This window comes from Lissotriton helveticus, chromosome 10, assembly GCF_964261635.1.
Source record: "Lissotriton helveticus chromosome 10, aLisHel1.1, whole genome shotgun sequence".
Classification (NCBI taxonomy): domain Eukaryota; kingdom Metazoa; phylum Chordata; class Amphibia; order Caudata; family Salamandridae; genus Lissotriton; species Lissotriton helveticus.
Genome location: NC_136071.1, coordinates 626,732,977 through 626,748,985, shown reverse-complemented (window position 1 = coordinate 626,748,985; position 16,009 = coordinate 626,732,977).

Sequence of the window (16,009 nt, the reverse complement as noted above, 5' to 3'; positions counted from 1 at the left end):
AATAGAGAATGAACCAAAGAGAACAATCAATCAAATGGAGAGAGAAGCAGGCACGACGGATTACAAAGGGGGAAAGGGCTGCGTTAACTACCCTTCACTATCTGCAAAGAGAGAGTACTCCTAATAGAAATGAGGGGTGGGGGGCAGCAATCAAAGCAGATCAGTGTGCATAAACACGAAAAAAAAAATTCTTACCACGTACTTGACATTCGACAGCTTATGATATTTGCTATTAAAAAACCATTGAAATTCACTGAAAAAACCATAGGTTATAGACCATTTATAGTTAGGAATTAGCATTTACAAAACCTTGAAAATTCACTGAAAAAACCATAGGTTATAGACCATATATAGTTAGGAATTAGCATTTAAAAAACCTTATTTTACTCACACAAAACCATTGAAATTCCATATATAGTTAGTTGCACTAACTATATATTGCGCACCCGCAATCCACTGCTGATGATGTCACATATTACATCATTCATGACATGGTCAGTGACATCACTGATGACATCACTGATGACATCTCAAATGACATCACTGATGACATCACTGATGACAACATCCAGTGACTATGTTTCTGTAAAGTTAAAATATGTCTTACATATTGAAGAATGAGTGGATGTATAAGTGTCTGGACGAAGGATTTAGTAGGTGCATGACTGAATGTATGAGTGAGTGATTAAATGTGTCTCACTGAGTGCATGGGTTAGTGACTAAACTGTCTTAATTTGTGCATCATTATGTCTGTTGTTCTGTAAACTGCTGCATGTGTTGATCAGTAGCTATATGAGTAACTATATGGGTTATTGATTGATTGCCCAAGTATTTGCATGGGAGACTGAGTGTGTGTGTGGCTGGATGGGAGGTGTGTGACTCTGTACAGATCAATGTGTACTTGTATCAATGATTGTATAAGAGAGTAAGTATGTGTTAGTATATGGTTGAAAACGTAAGGTGCTCTATGTTTAACTGTATAGAGTAGAAAATGGAAGTGTGATTGATTCTTTACAGGACTGACTAGGTGTGTGAGTAACTCCATGGATGAGTGGCAGAGTGTGAGTGTCTGTATAGGTGTATGAGTGCATATGATTGTGTTGTAAACATGAGTGATTGTATGTATGAATGATTGTATGGGTGAATGAGTGAATGTGTGTGTAGACGTAGGAATCAGTGAGTACGTATGTAGTAACTAGTATTGGTGTGTCAATGGTTTCAAAAATTATACTCTGTTTTTAACACTGGGTGAAACAGAGGTTATATTAAAATGTGAGGAGATGCATTGTATTGTCACATGAATGATATCATCAGTGATGTGGTCATTGATGTCAAATGAGATGTCATCAGTGATGTCATCAGTGATGTCATTTGAGATGTCATCAGTGATGTCATCAGTGATGTCACTGACCATGTCATGAATGATGTAATATGTGACATCATCAGCAGTGGATTGCGGGTGCGCAATATATAGTTAGTGCAACTAACTATATATGGAATTTCAATGGTTTTGTGTGAGTAAAATAAGGTTTTTTAAATGCTAATTCCTAACTATATATGGTCTATAACCTATGGTTTTTTCAGTGAATATATATATATATATATATATATATATATATATATATATATATATATAGTACTGCACTCGTCCAATTCGAACCAGCACTCCCCAATGTCCCAGGGCACCACCGATCCTGAATAAATGAAAGCTGACCCAGCCACAAGGTGAAAAGGATGTTTATTTCAAATTCGTTGCATCGCCACCAGCATAACATTTCGGCCTGCTCAGAAGCCTTGGTCATATATCCACACAGCTTCTGTTTCACCGGCGTAACACCACAGAATCGCGGACCACCAAGCAGCTCGTAAGTATTTAAAGAAGGTTTATTATCTCTTCAAAAGTCACTTCTGGCATGACGCGTTTTGGGTAACGAATACCCTTGCTCACATAGCGACCATGCAGTAAGCATTCACATTTAAATACTCATTTTTTTCTCTTCTCATTCGTTAACCACCACGTGATAGTAAACAGTGAAGCTATACTTAAGTGCATATATACATAAATAAATGGCAATGTTAGAGACTTTTAAACATGCACTTCCTGGTGTAAATATACATCCATTGTAATCAGTTTCATTTCACTTTTAGTTTGACTTATAGCAGCATAAATGCGTTAATTTTGTGTGCACCATATTGCAATAAATAATCAATAAATACGATAATAAATACATATTATTTACACTATTCACAACTAAGAGAACATGCCTTTAAAAGATTTTTTTCACTTTTAAAACAAGACAATCTCATAATCATAGTAAAAACTCACAGTTAAAAAAAAAATTGTTAACATTTTAGAGTTAAAATAATGCCAGCATGAATGCTGAAAACAACATGTGCAAAATGACACAATATTTAGTGCAAGATTATCCTGCTTCAATGCAGTCGCCTATGTGCAAATATAACAAGGATTAACTGCTCTTGTGATTCTACCGATGTTCATACATTATTTACAGGTTCACATTTTCAAGTGTATTTCATAAGTTTTCATAAGCTCAAGGTTGATATCCGGTCCCGGATGCCACATCACCCTTACTCATCTCTAATGTTCTGTTTAACCATTGCCTAAAGTGCTCGGTGCTAATAATGAAAAAAATAAGTGGTAATTAAAAAAGAGAGTTGTGAAGACCGTCGCGTTGTAAATTTCATCTTAGGGGAATTATTCCAAAATACATTTAACTCCTCCCCTTTCGGCAAAGTCTATTTTCTATTATTTTTATTTTATAATTGTGATAGTTTTTATTGTTATTTTTATTTTTATTTTTATTTTTATTGAGCACTGTTAGATTCTTAAGTCATGCCATGCATGTACTGTATAGTTCTGCATCTATTCTCAGAAAACGAAGAGATTACTAAAGGAATGTGTGCAAATCCTCCGTATTATTCAAGCCATTGGGAGACTTGCTGTTTAGATTTAAAATGTATTTTGTCTCCAGTTGCCTCAATAATTTCTCCCTATCCCTGCCTCTCTTCGGTACCGGTACCATATCGATGACAAAGTATGAGAGACAGTTAAGCTCAGATCTGGGTCTTTCACTAGCTTTAACTGTGGATTTCGTTAGAATGTCATCTGTGTAGCCCCATCTTTTCATTCTTTCTAGGCTTTCATTTTTACATTTCTCAAATTCTTCAGGGGTGCTGCGTATGCGCTTTAATCGCAAGATCTCCCCATAGGGTATGCGCTATTAGGTGTTTAGGGTGTGCGCTAGAGGCATGAAGAGTTGAGTTCCCTGCTGTTGGTTTTCTGTATGCAGTGGTAGTCAGTTTGTTGTTGACAGCCTGTATCCGTTCATCTAAAAATTCAATTGAACTAGTGCTGCAATGTGATGTAAAGTGCAAATTAAAATCATTAGTGTTGATTTTATCTATAAATTCATTAGCACTCTGACTATCCCCCTTCCAGACTATAAAAACATCATCCATAAACCGAAGCCATAGATTGACCCTTTGTTCAAATATATCCTTGAGTTGCCCCATGAGGACCTGCCTCTCCCAGAACCCTACCCTAAATATATTTTATTTTTTTAAATGTAGAACTCCCGCAACCTCCAAATGGCGAAGAAGGAGAGGCGGACCACTTCCGATAATCGGGCAAGATGTTTTATTCGACCATGTTTTTCCAGCAAGATGACGCGTTTCGGGCTTGAAAACCCTTATTCACATGTGGACAGTAGATCTACTGATTATTTTTAAACAGTGCTAAGTGCACACCCCCTATCATGAGTTACAAGTCACATGATTGTAGAACTAAACAACAAACTTCATTGTGGCCCATGTCCCGCATTTTGTGATAAAATATGAATCTGAGAATTTTGCTGATATATCGAATAGTTAATCAATTATGTATATCCATAATTACAGGTTCTGCAAGATTGTTCTTTCTGTATAAATACATTTGTGAAATAAAAGCAGTTCGTAAAAAACAATGTTATATTTCTTTATAATCTGATTTGTCAAGAAAATCTTTATATATACGTATGGCAACCTCACGCCTGTAGCTTATGCCACCTTTAACATATATTATAAAAGATATGTTTGTAAACATTATATATTTGGCTGTGTCGGTGAGTGAATGGATTTGTCAGTGGTGTACGGGTGAGTAATTGCATGTGTGAAAGGCAGTGTATGGTGAGTGTTGGAGTGGCTGTATGGGTGAGTATGTGCTTTTGTCAGTGACTATATAGGTGAGTAAGCATGTGTTAGTATCTGTATGAATAAATGAATGGGTATGTGTATAACTGTGTTCGGTGAATAAGTAGCTGTGTGTTTGACTCTATGGGTGAGTGAATAGGTGTGTGACGAGCTCTATGAGTGTCTGACAGTGTGTGAGTGGCGGTAAAGGAGCAGTAGTGAGTGGGTTGGTGTATGTGCGACTGTAGTGGTGAGTGAGTGGATGTGTGTGTAGACCTTTGAATCAGTGAGTAGGTATGTAAGTACTGGTGTGGGTGTCAATGGTTTTGAGAATGGTATTGTGAAAGTTGAAGTGGGTGCATGAAAGTTTAAATCGTGTGTGACTGGCTGTGTCAGAGATTCTGTGGATGATGTCATCAGTGATGTCATTTGAGATGTCATCAGTGATGTGACTGATCATGTCCTGAGTGATGTAATATGTGAGGTCATAAGAAGTGCATTGAGGGGGCGCGAGTTATAGTTAGCTCAGCTAACTATAACTGCTGAATTTCTCTGGTTTTGTATGAGTAAAACATCAGCCTTACTATAACGTCCCAGTAAATTTCTTAGGCCTTTATTTGGTAATTCCTAACTATAACTTATCTGTAACCGAAGTTTTTTTCAGTGAATTTGCATGTTTTTTTAAGTGGCTATGGTCTTTGCAGAATGGTGTGAAAAGGGGGCGGGCCTCTGGCCAGCTCTCAGAAATCCCACTGAGTAGGACTTATAGAAAGTACCAGGAGGGCTTCTTGGTCCCTGAGGTCCTTTAGCATTCAAAACAAGTTTATTGCCTAACCAGTAGTATTCCAGGAGACATGTTTGCAGAGTGGTGCAGAAAGGGGGTGTGGCCTCCGAAGACTTCTTAGCAAACTGACTGTGTGGAACTTGCTGAAGGTAACAAGAGGGATACTTTGCCCCCAAAGACCCTCCATAGCCAAGGAGACTTCATCCCCCAACTAGTACTATGCCAGGAGGTGTGTTTGCAGAGTGATGGAGACAGGACATCCTTGATGATTGCACAGGTAGTGCCTGTATGATTCAATGAGTGCCATTGCCAAGGACAGACTGCGAATACCAGTTGTTTTTTAACATATATAGATGTATTTTACATGAGGTTTCAGTGTAGATATTTAGTAAGATACTAATTAAACTTTCCCCTTTGTATTCATTGTCACAATAACTAAATCAAACATGCATTTTTCTTCTTCACAGCACCACCGGAGATTGCAATGACATCAGTAGTCACAAATACAGATGACACAGTGAGCATCAGATATATAGAAATATTATACACAAAGTTTGAGTCTAGCTGTTTAGTAACATATTGGATTAACTTATTTTAATTACACATTTATACAAAAAATAACAATTAAAAAAAATATCTCAACATCTGAACTCACAAATAGAACATAACTGCCAAACACCCATCAAACTACCCAACGGTACCAAAACTCATGTGGAATTAAAAACTATTGCTAAACTAGTGCAATGCACAATCTGAAATCATTACATGAATGGGAAAGTAAGGAATATCATGAATAGGTAGTACGCACCCACTCCACCTTCTTGAATCTTCTTTTCCAGATGTTTATTGTGAGCTGGTGGTAGGTTTTGGCTGGAGACTTTTTTTGAACTCATGTGGGATGACGTTCATGTTATATCATCCTAAAACCATAAATGTCTCTAACAGCCAATCAAGGAGAAGGAAGCAGGAGGATCATCTACATCAGAGGCAGCAGCAACATTGCCCAGCCAGAAAGTCCCTTTAGAGGTGTAGACTACTACAACAGTTATGACTCCAGAGATTTCAAGAATAGCCACGTATTGATGGACTGTAGTGTTTTTTTAAGAGCTGGTGAGCAGCGTGTTACAGCTATTCACAATGCTGCCAAAAAACATACATGGTCATTCCCCCCCTTTTATATTTTTTACACATTTCATAAGAGGAGATCATACTGAGCAGCAAGAAGGCAATGCAAAGCTGAAGGACCCTTGAATTAAGCATGGGCGTAAAATCCGTTTCGCTCGCGGATTTTGCGGATTTTCGGCAAATTCGCAATCCGCAAACTCTCGCGAATTTGCCGAAAATTCGTAAATCCGTGCGAAGCGGATTTTTTGCTTGGCCGCACTTGCCAACTAGAATACTATACAATTTTGTGGCGCGCAGCGTTCACTTACCGTCATTCAGCGTTTGCAGAGTTGTTTTTCTCCATGTTTGCGTCTGCTGCGCCATTTTGGATCTTGCTGCGGGATCCCGCGGGAGTTTGTCGACGTCATCGCGGCTTGCCACCTTGCACAGCGAGAGTTTGGCAACGCGAGTATGTCATAAAGGCCCGTGATCACGCATCGCAGGAGTAAACCCTTGCGAACACGTAGATGCGGCGGGCAGCGACAATCTCGCAATTGCGAGATTGCAAAATTTGCAATTTCGCACAAGAAATCCACCAGCAGGCAGCATAAACCTTTAAAATTATGATTTTTATCAGAATAACTCCTCAGGTTGACATTTGCCTGCACTTTTTTTTTGCAAGGAGTCCATTTGGAAGTGCCCCACAGTCTCCAACTTCCTGTTCCTGTCCAGCAGGCTCCTCCCAGTGCTTTCTTCATGTGCTGGTCACTTTTGATTTGGATCTTGACCTGTAAGGGTAACTTTTTGTGGATGCTGCTGGATATTTGGATTTTTGCAAAACTGAAAGCACTCAGCAGGTGCAAAAGTTCAATCTTATCATTAGTAACCATTGCCTGTACTGCTTCCTGAGGGGCCCCTTCAGAGTTCAGTTGCCTACTTGCAACTATTCTATGACCCTGCTCTGACCCTCACAGCAGGCGCAGAGAATAGCTACAAGTATACAACAAAGGTCCTGTTAAAAAAAATTACACTGCAACAGAAAGCAATTACAGATAAGGAAGCAGGTGCCAGCCTGGAAGTTCAAATTCAGTGACACATTAATCAGCCCCTAATTCATTCATGTCAGTTGAGGCAGGGCAGGTGTGCTTTTCCCCCCATAATCTACAGTGATGAACTAGAGGGTGGCATGGGTGAGCCAGAGGGTTTCAGTGGTGAAACAGAGGGTGGCAGTGGTGAAACAGAGGGTGCTGTGATGAACCAGACGTAGAAACAACATGGTCGCGACCGTTGCTACCCGACAAGTAAGTTCGCGTTTGTGAACTGGTAAAAACCCCTTGCGAAATGGCAGAAACACTTGCGAACACAAAAAAAAAAGGAATCCGCAGAATTCGCGAGAGTTCGCGGATTTTGCAGATTGCGAATCCGTAAATACGCAATTTCGCGGATTGGCAATTCGCAAAATCCGCCCATGCTTACCTTGAATTCAATAGCAGCACAAGAACACCGAAGCAGAGATTCCATACAAAAGTCAAATCTCAACTTCAATATTTGTCTCCATGTTTTTCCCCGATGGCATCATACTGCATGTATTATGGCATTGTAGTGAGTGCTCGAGAGCAATGCATAGCGGCCCTTGGCAATGCTGAAAAGAAAAATAAATGTTGATGTTTTTTAAAAATTTTTGTCCTTCATAGTTTTTCTATATTAGCAGCTATATTATTTTCGTACAAAAAAGGTATCTAGTAGCTATGTGTTCATTTTATTATCTTCTAATTAATTGAAACACTACTTACATATAACTTTTGCTAATTATCATGATTTACTTTTTCACTTTTTAAATATAAGTCAACAGTATGTGTTTAAACCTTCTAGTAAGTGCATCAACAACATATACAAACATACTCTGGTCTTTTAGACAACATTGTGTTAAATTTTGTAAACTCTTATTTAAAACTATCAACTGTAATATATGTGGCTTGTTCTGCAACTTCTCCTCTTAACATACACTCACCCATACAACCACTCACACATATACTCACACACCCACACAACTACTTAAATACGAGTGTGTGCATAGGCATTTCTTTGATTTTCATTGTTGTATGTCAGATTCCCCAGGCATACTTTCGAGGGGCTAAAGGGTTTTTTCCACTCGCCAGTTGCACCACACCAAACACTTTACCTCTACACTTTGTGCGCACACTTTAGGCAGAGCGCCCTCTAATCTACTCTGTGCTTTCAAAACCCTTTGCTCAGTCAGTTCATTCCACTTACATACCTATTCACAGATCTGTACAACCTCTCACACAGCCACTCACTCACCCATACAGCCAATCCTACAGGCCCTCACTCTTCCATACATCCACTTACACACCAACTCGCCCACTCATGCAGCCACTTATACACCTAGTCACTCATTCATATAGCCATACAGACACCCACTCACTCACCCATACAGTCATAGACACATCCACTTACTCACTCTGTCACTCACCCACCTATGCAGCCACAGACACACCCACTCGCTCACCAAACAGCCACTTACACAGTCACTACGTCACCCACACAACTACTCACACACACACTCATACACCCATACACCACTCACACACCCACTCACACACATCTACAGCCACCTACTCACACACAGATATACACATTCACACAGTGACTCACTTAAACCATGTTAATAAAAGGAATCCCTCATAATTAATACACAAAGGATACTAATTTATCTTTTTTGGTACCTTAGTATATACTTTTAACACACACATTTTTTAGAAGACACTCACAGTCACTGAATGATGTCATCAGTGATGCCATTTGAGATGTCATCAGTGATGTTGCTGACCATGTCATAAGTGATGCAATATGTGAGGTCATAAGCAGTGCATTGTGGGGCTATAAATTGTAGTTAGCTCATGTAACTATAACTGCTGAATTTCACTAGTTTTGTATCAGTGAAATCTGAGCCTATCTATAATGCCCCTGTAACCTTTTGTTTTTTTCAGTGAATTTCTAAGTTTTTAACATGTATTTCCTAACTATGCCCTCCCTGTAGCCTTTGTTTTTTTAGCAAATTTCTATGATTTTTAAATCGTATTGCATAACTATAATGTCCTTGTAAACTTTGTTTCTTTATGTGAATTTATAAGATTTTTTAAATAGTATTTCCTAACTGTAACCACTGAGCTTTGACTCTGCGGGTGTGAGTGGTTACATGAGTGTCTCAGTGGGTGTATGAGTGTCTCAGTAGGTTTGTAAGAGGATGTGAGAGAGTATGAGTGAGGCTGTAAGTGGGTATATGAGTTTGGAAGTGGTTCTGTGAGTGGGTGTGTGAGTCTCTGAGAGGATCTGTGAGTCAGTGTGTCAGTCTCTGAGTGGATGTGCGAGTGGGTGAGGCAGTGGCGGCTGGTGACATTTGAACATGGCGAGGCGTAAAAATGTTGCCGTACTACACCTTCGGCGAGCAAGCATATCAACGAGAACGAACAACCTTGTGGGGCCCGGGGGTCCTCCCCGGAGAAAATGTTGAAAAAAAGAGTGGATAAATGCAGCATTTTCAAGCAAATTTCACCCTTCTAAGCTAATAACAATAAAACATATGGAGCATGGTAAAGGCCCACCCTCCAGAACCAGGCATGCAGCAGACCCCCAGTCGGGAGGAGCTGTAAACGCAACTGTAAAACTGATAGAAATTAAAGTAGAGAAAAACTCATGTCCACCAAATGCACAACCTCTCTCCACGTGCATTATTATTATTATTATTATTATTATTATTGGAAATTTATTAAGCGCCTGATTACGCCACTGGCGTGTCTCCGCGCTATGGCAAGTGGTGTGGCTGTCCCCCCCTCCTCCCAACCAAGCTATCTACTGAAACAGGTGCGTTTTAAGTTTTTTTCTAAACTGGACTTCGCAGGGTTCCAACCGAAGTTCCAGTGGCAGATTGTTCCAGCGCTTGGGAGCAAGGTATCTGAAAGATCTGCCTCCCATGCGAGCTTTAAATATTCTTGGGACTTTTAACAGCCCGGTCTGCGAAGACCGGAGACTGCGTGCAGGCTCATAATGGGCTATAAGGCTCTGGAGCGGGAGAGGTGCTTTGCCACTCAGGATACGATGGCAAGTGGCAAGAGCCTTAAACTCCACTCTCCTCTCTATGGGGAGCCAATGAAGCGCCCGCAAGGCCAGTTTGGCGGATGACCTCCTGGGGAGTCTGAGGACCAGCCGCGCCGCTGCGTTTTGTAGAACCTGCAGGCGGCCGAGGACCCTGCCTGAGGCCCCCAGGTAGAGCAGATTCCCATAATCGAGTCGGGAGGTAACCAGGGCATGCACCAGTGTCTGACGAGCAGGAGTGGGAAGCAGATCTAATACTTTCCTGAGAGCTCTCAGAACACCGAAACAGATCCCTGCCACTCGACCGACATGTGGGCCAAAGGTGAGGTCCTTATCCAACCATACGCCAAGGTTTCTGGCCTCGCGGCAGGGAGCAGGAACCTCCCCCAGACACGGTGGCCACCACGCCGACGACCACGCAGACGGCACTCCCCCCACCACGAGCACCTCGGTCTTGCTCCCGTTTAACTTTAAACAGTTGGCAGACATCCAGGCAGCAAGGTCGTTCATGCAGTTCCTGAAGATGTCTGCCGCAAGTCCGGGCGCGCGCGATAGGGAGATAACCAGCTGCGTGTCGTCGGCGTAGGACACCAGGCGGAGACCATACCCCTCCACGATGGCTGCCAGGGGGGAGACATAGATGTTAAATAGAGTTGGGCTCAGGGACGAACCCTGCGGTACGCCCTGGCCCAACTCAATCTCCCTGGAGTAGTAATCACCCAATCTGACCTGGAAACACCTCTCCGTGAGGAAGGACTTAATCCAGCCAAGCGCAGCTCCTGTCACCCCTCCTCCATTCAGACACTGTAGCAAGGTGGAATGTGCTACAGTGTCGAATGCTGCACTTAAGTCTAGTAAAATCAGTGCCATCGTCTGGCCCTCGTCAGCTCCCTGTCTGAGTGCTTCCACCGCCACAAGGAGAGCGGACTCCGTCGAATGACGGGGGCGGAAACCAAATTGCGAGTCGTGGAGTAGCGACGCCGTCTCCACGAACTGCATGAGCTGTATGTTGGCTGTTTTTTCCGCCACCTTTGCCATATAAGGAAGAAGGGAAATAGGACGGAGGTTATCCAGCTTTTCAAAGCTAACGTTGGCCTTTTTTTGCAGGGGAAGGACCACAGCCTGTTTCCAGGCCTTAGGCACCACTTGAGACTCAAAGGAGATATCCAGCAGCTGACGTACATGGGGCTCTAGAACTGGCAAGCTATCCTTTAACCGACTAGGAGTGGTCGGGTCTCTAGGGGAACCAGATTTTATAGATCCACAAATGCGGAGAAGCTCCGTAGTGGAAGGAGTGACAAACCTGGTTAGCCGATGTTCCCCTTCCGTTCTTGTGGATTCCAGGGAGGCAAGGCCCTTGTCTGCCCTCTGGGGGAAGGAGTTATAGATGTTGGAGACCTTGGTTGCAAAATACTCCGCGATTCGATTGCAGCCCTCCGTAGTGCAAAGTTTCTTAGGAACTGTGGCGGATTTGCCTATTGCAATGGATTTATAGATGGAGAAAAGCTCCTTGGTAGACTGCTTTGCTTCCTCAATTTTATTGCAGTAATACAATGATTTGGCCTTCCTAATTAGAGCATGATAAGCGCGTCTGCTGTCCGTGTAAGCAGTTTTAGCCTGCAGGGAGTATGTAATCCTCCATTGCCTTTCGGCGCGTTTACATGCAGCTTTGGCCGTTCGCAAGTTATCATTGTACCAGGGCGCCGAACGTTGCGCGCGGCCGCCTGATTTCGCCATTCCCAGTGGTGCTACTTGATTCAGGGCTTCCAAAATACGCTGGTCCAGGTTGGAATTAATTTCATCAACCCCGTCGCCCCCCAAATGACCTTTCTCGGTAAGTGCCCGATTGAATTTGGCCTGCGAGAACGCTGTCCATCTGCGCCTCAGATATTTGTCAGCGGGAGGGTCGTTGGGGCAAGGTCCCTGTATTTCAATTGTGAACGGGACGAGGAGATGGTCGGACCATGCGATGGGAATCGGGGCTTGGGCATCAACCTGACTCCAGTTAGCAAAAACTGGGTCCAGAAGATGGCCCAGCTTATGGGTAGGTTGCGATACCTTCTGTTCGAATTGTAAGTTGGCCATCGTGTGGCATAACTCACTCGCCACCCTGTCCGTAGGGGTATCGAGATGTAGATTAAGATCCCCTAGGACCAGATATTTATCCGAACGTAAGGCCGCTTCAGTGACGCCTTCCACTAATTTTTCAACAAAGGCTGTGGAGGAACCTGGAGGACGGTAAATTAACAGACCTTTCAAGGTGAAACGGCCGTTAATAGAAATAGAAAAGGCGCCGGCCTCACTGTCGTCAATCACAGTGCGATCCAGCTGGCATTGATATTCTTGCCGGGCAACAATGGCTATGCCGCCCCCTCTCCCTCGTGGCCTGTCTAGCCTTTGCAGGCAGTAACCTTCAGGGACGGCCTCAATGATCTCCGGCATGGAGTCTTGGTCGAGCCAGGTTTCCGTAAGGAAGAACAGATCCCAGTTTTTCCCAGTAAGAAGGTCATGGATGTCGAGGGAGTGTTTACGTAGAGAGCGTACATTTAGTAGACCACATAACAAAGTGTGTTGGCCTGTGGTGAGCGCCCTATCTGTGTTGAAGGAATAATCACAGCATGCAGAACCTTTCCACTCTGCTGCTGATGTACTCAAGCTAAACCTATGACAAACAAGATTTGGGCTAGCAGTCTGTGTGTGAGTGTACGCCTTAATTCTGCTTCTTATCGTAGTACGTCTGTTACTCGAATAATGTTGCTGTCCATACTTGGAATGAATACAACTACCAGCACTTCAGCACAAGAGTCACGGTAGAGCTAACAATGTAAATTAACAACACTTTTTTTTATCTAGCACCTTTGCAGAGCTCAACACTGTTACACAGCAACCAGTCCCGACAGTTCAACCCATCTTAACATCATTGCAGTACAGCAACGGGTCACTTTCACAAACCCAGCACATCTACAGTGCATGCATGATGCCCTGCACAGTTTAAATCACGTCTTGCCCCCACACATGCATGTAGCACCGTACATGACACAGAGAAACCTGGAGCACAGGCAGTAACTTGGAGATAGCTATGCATCTGTTGTGCACACACAAACATTCTCCCTGCTCAGAATGACCCCCTCGTTAATGGAAAGGACCTTTCACTAAACAAGCAGTCAGTGACCCCTCCCTCAACAGGACCATTGAAGAAAAACTGAATGAACGCAGGATAGACCAGGCTTCAACTAAAACTGGAAAAGCAGGCACTTTTAAAGGGTGCTTACACCAGAGCACTGCACGGTGTACTGACCCCTTAAACCAAAGCCAAATGCATTCGTTTATTTAGAGTTTTGTAAAGTGTTCAGCATATTGCTTTGCAGCCATTTCAGAAAAGTAATAGATGCAAATTTCATACAACCCGGCCTGTAAAGAAAAATATAATAAACAAGCCTTCACTGAACAGTCCCCATAAAGAAAAGCGCAGTAAACAACACTTGCACAAAAAGCTTTTTTTTTTTTAAAGAGCAGGTAGTCAAATGTCTTCTTAGACAAGCGCTTTTTAGAGAACATTATAATCACTAACATTTGCTGAACTGGCCTTTTAACAAACAAGACCTCTCGTATCCATGCTGCCATGACTCTTCAAGCAGACACAAAACTTACTACAAAAACAAAATACATCTCATTTCTAAATTACAGAAGCATTTTCATATTAAAAGTGGCCGGGTGAACTGAACTCGGAAATAGGCCATGCCCCGGGCCCGACGTGACAACAAGATCCTGAACGGGCCTATGCTCGAAGTAATAGATTGCCGCCTGGGCCTGGGCTGGGCTGGTGAACTCAACTGACAGAGTTAGTTCAGAATCTGACGTCACGTCAGCAGGCAGGCAGTCCGGCCTATTCTCTAGCAGCAACAAAAACTAGTGCTGTAAGCGCCAGCAAGCAGTGAGTAGTCCTGATGCAGCAAAAATCCATTCCGACTGCCAGAGACCATGCAGAATGCAGACTCGTGCGCGGGAAGCCTTCTGAGGTGGTCTAGTCTGCGCAGACTCCGCTTCCCACCTGCCACACCCTTTCCCAGCACGTCACAGGAAGGGGTCCCACCCACGCCCTGGAAGGAGTTGGGAAAGGGTGTGGTGACAAGCTCGCCACTCTCTGATTGATGTGGATGGTTGGAGATCCCGGGCTTGTATCCAAAACGCCCGGGGCTAACTCTACCTCCACACCATCAGGGGGTGGAGACAACAACCTGCAGCTAAGTCTTTGCCGAGCTGATGACATCACAGCCTTCAGGGCTGTGACGTTCTCAGCCGGCAAAAACATGAAGGCTAGGCTTCTGGAGCAGGGGAGAGAGTGAGACCAGTCAGTCATGTGATGTCCATTAACAGGGGCGATATTGGTAAGTGGGGCATATAGTTCCCTGCAGCCCCGTGTTCAAGTACTGGTGTTAATGCAATTGAGTTAATGGCATTAATTTTTTGGCAGCTGATAAATGGGCAATTTGTATAAATGACTATGAGCTACACATCCAGCAAAGTAACGGGGGCAGAGCCCCGACTCCCTCATAGAGAAACCGCCACTGGGGTGAGGGAGAGTGAGCGATTCTGAATGTCGGTGCATAATTGTCTGACAGTCTTTGAGTGGGTTACATGTCTGTGTTGTTCTGTGAGTGGGTGCATGAGTGGGTTCTGCCAATTTCCTACCTTTTCTGTTTGTTCTGAGCTCTATTCTTCCTCTTTCTACAAGTTTCTAACCCTTATTTTGCCTTTTTCTGCTAATTTCTATCTCTATGTTGTCTCTTTCTGTTCATTTCTGACTTTATTCTGCTTCTTTCTGTTCATTTCTCACCTTTATTTAACCTCTTTCTGCTTGTTTCTGATCTTCTGCTTGCAGAAAGAAGAGTTATGTTTGCAGGGACCACTACCTCCTGATGGTGGGCACCACAGGAGGTAGCAGGAGCTGGCCCTGAGGGAGTGGTGATTCCTAGGACCCTCTATGGGTCCTTAAGGGGGCCACGCAGTCCATCTCCATTATTTTATTTTAGCCCCAGGGAGGTAGTGGTCCCTGAGGTGTGGGGGGGCTTTGCAGACCCCCATAAAATCTAATGATTGCACCAGGAAACAGGTCGGCCCCTGGCCTGCGGGGGCCGCATGTGCCCCATGCTTTGAATACAGTACATTTGCCCCAGGGAGGTGGTGTCCCCAGGGCTGCAGGGCCCTGCATGCCCCTGCATTAATTTATTAACGTTTGCCCCAGGGAGGTGGTAGTCCTTAAGGCACAGAGGGGCTGCATGGCCCCATCACATTATTTTCTATCTTAGCCCAGGGGAGGTAGTGGTCCCTGGGGCTACCATAAGCCCTGGGAGGGGGGCCCATGCACCCCCCTCCATTTTTCAGACCCCAGTGCCCCCGGGACCTGGCCTATCCAGGAGCAAAAAAAAGGAACTGTGCCAGAGACTGCCTAAAAAAATAAATGTCAGACAAATCCACAGATGGAGATTTTTCTGAGATTTTATTTTAACAAAATGCTCTTTAGTCATGTCGGGGTTGCTCAGGAACCTCTTCTCCATGGCTAGGGGCTCAGGGTGTCCCTACCCTGGCTCTTTTTTTTTTTAATCTTCTTTTGTGGGACCCAGTTCAAGATGAATCTAAAGATGGCTGCCAACACTTCCTGGTTGAAGTGTTGGTATCCAATCAAATATCAGCAAAGGGACTGACGGATCCGATGAGGATCTGCATCCCTATATATATATTTTTTGTACCTTTAATATCTCTAAAAGTATGGAACAGATTTATACCAAATCACAAAAAGTGTGATCTCGGGAACGA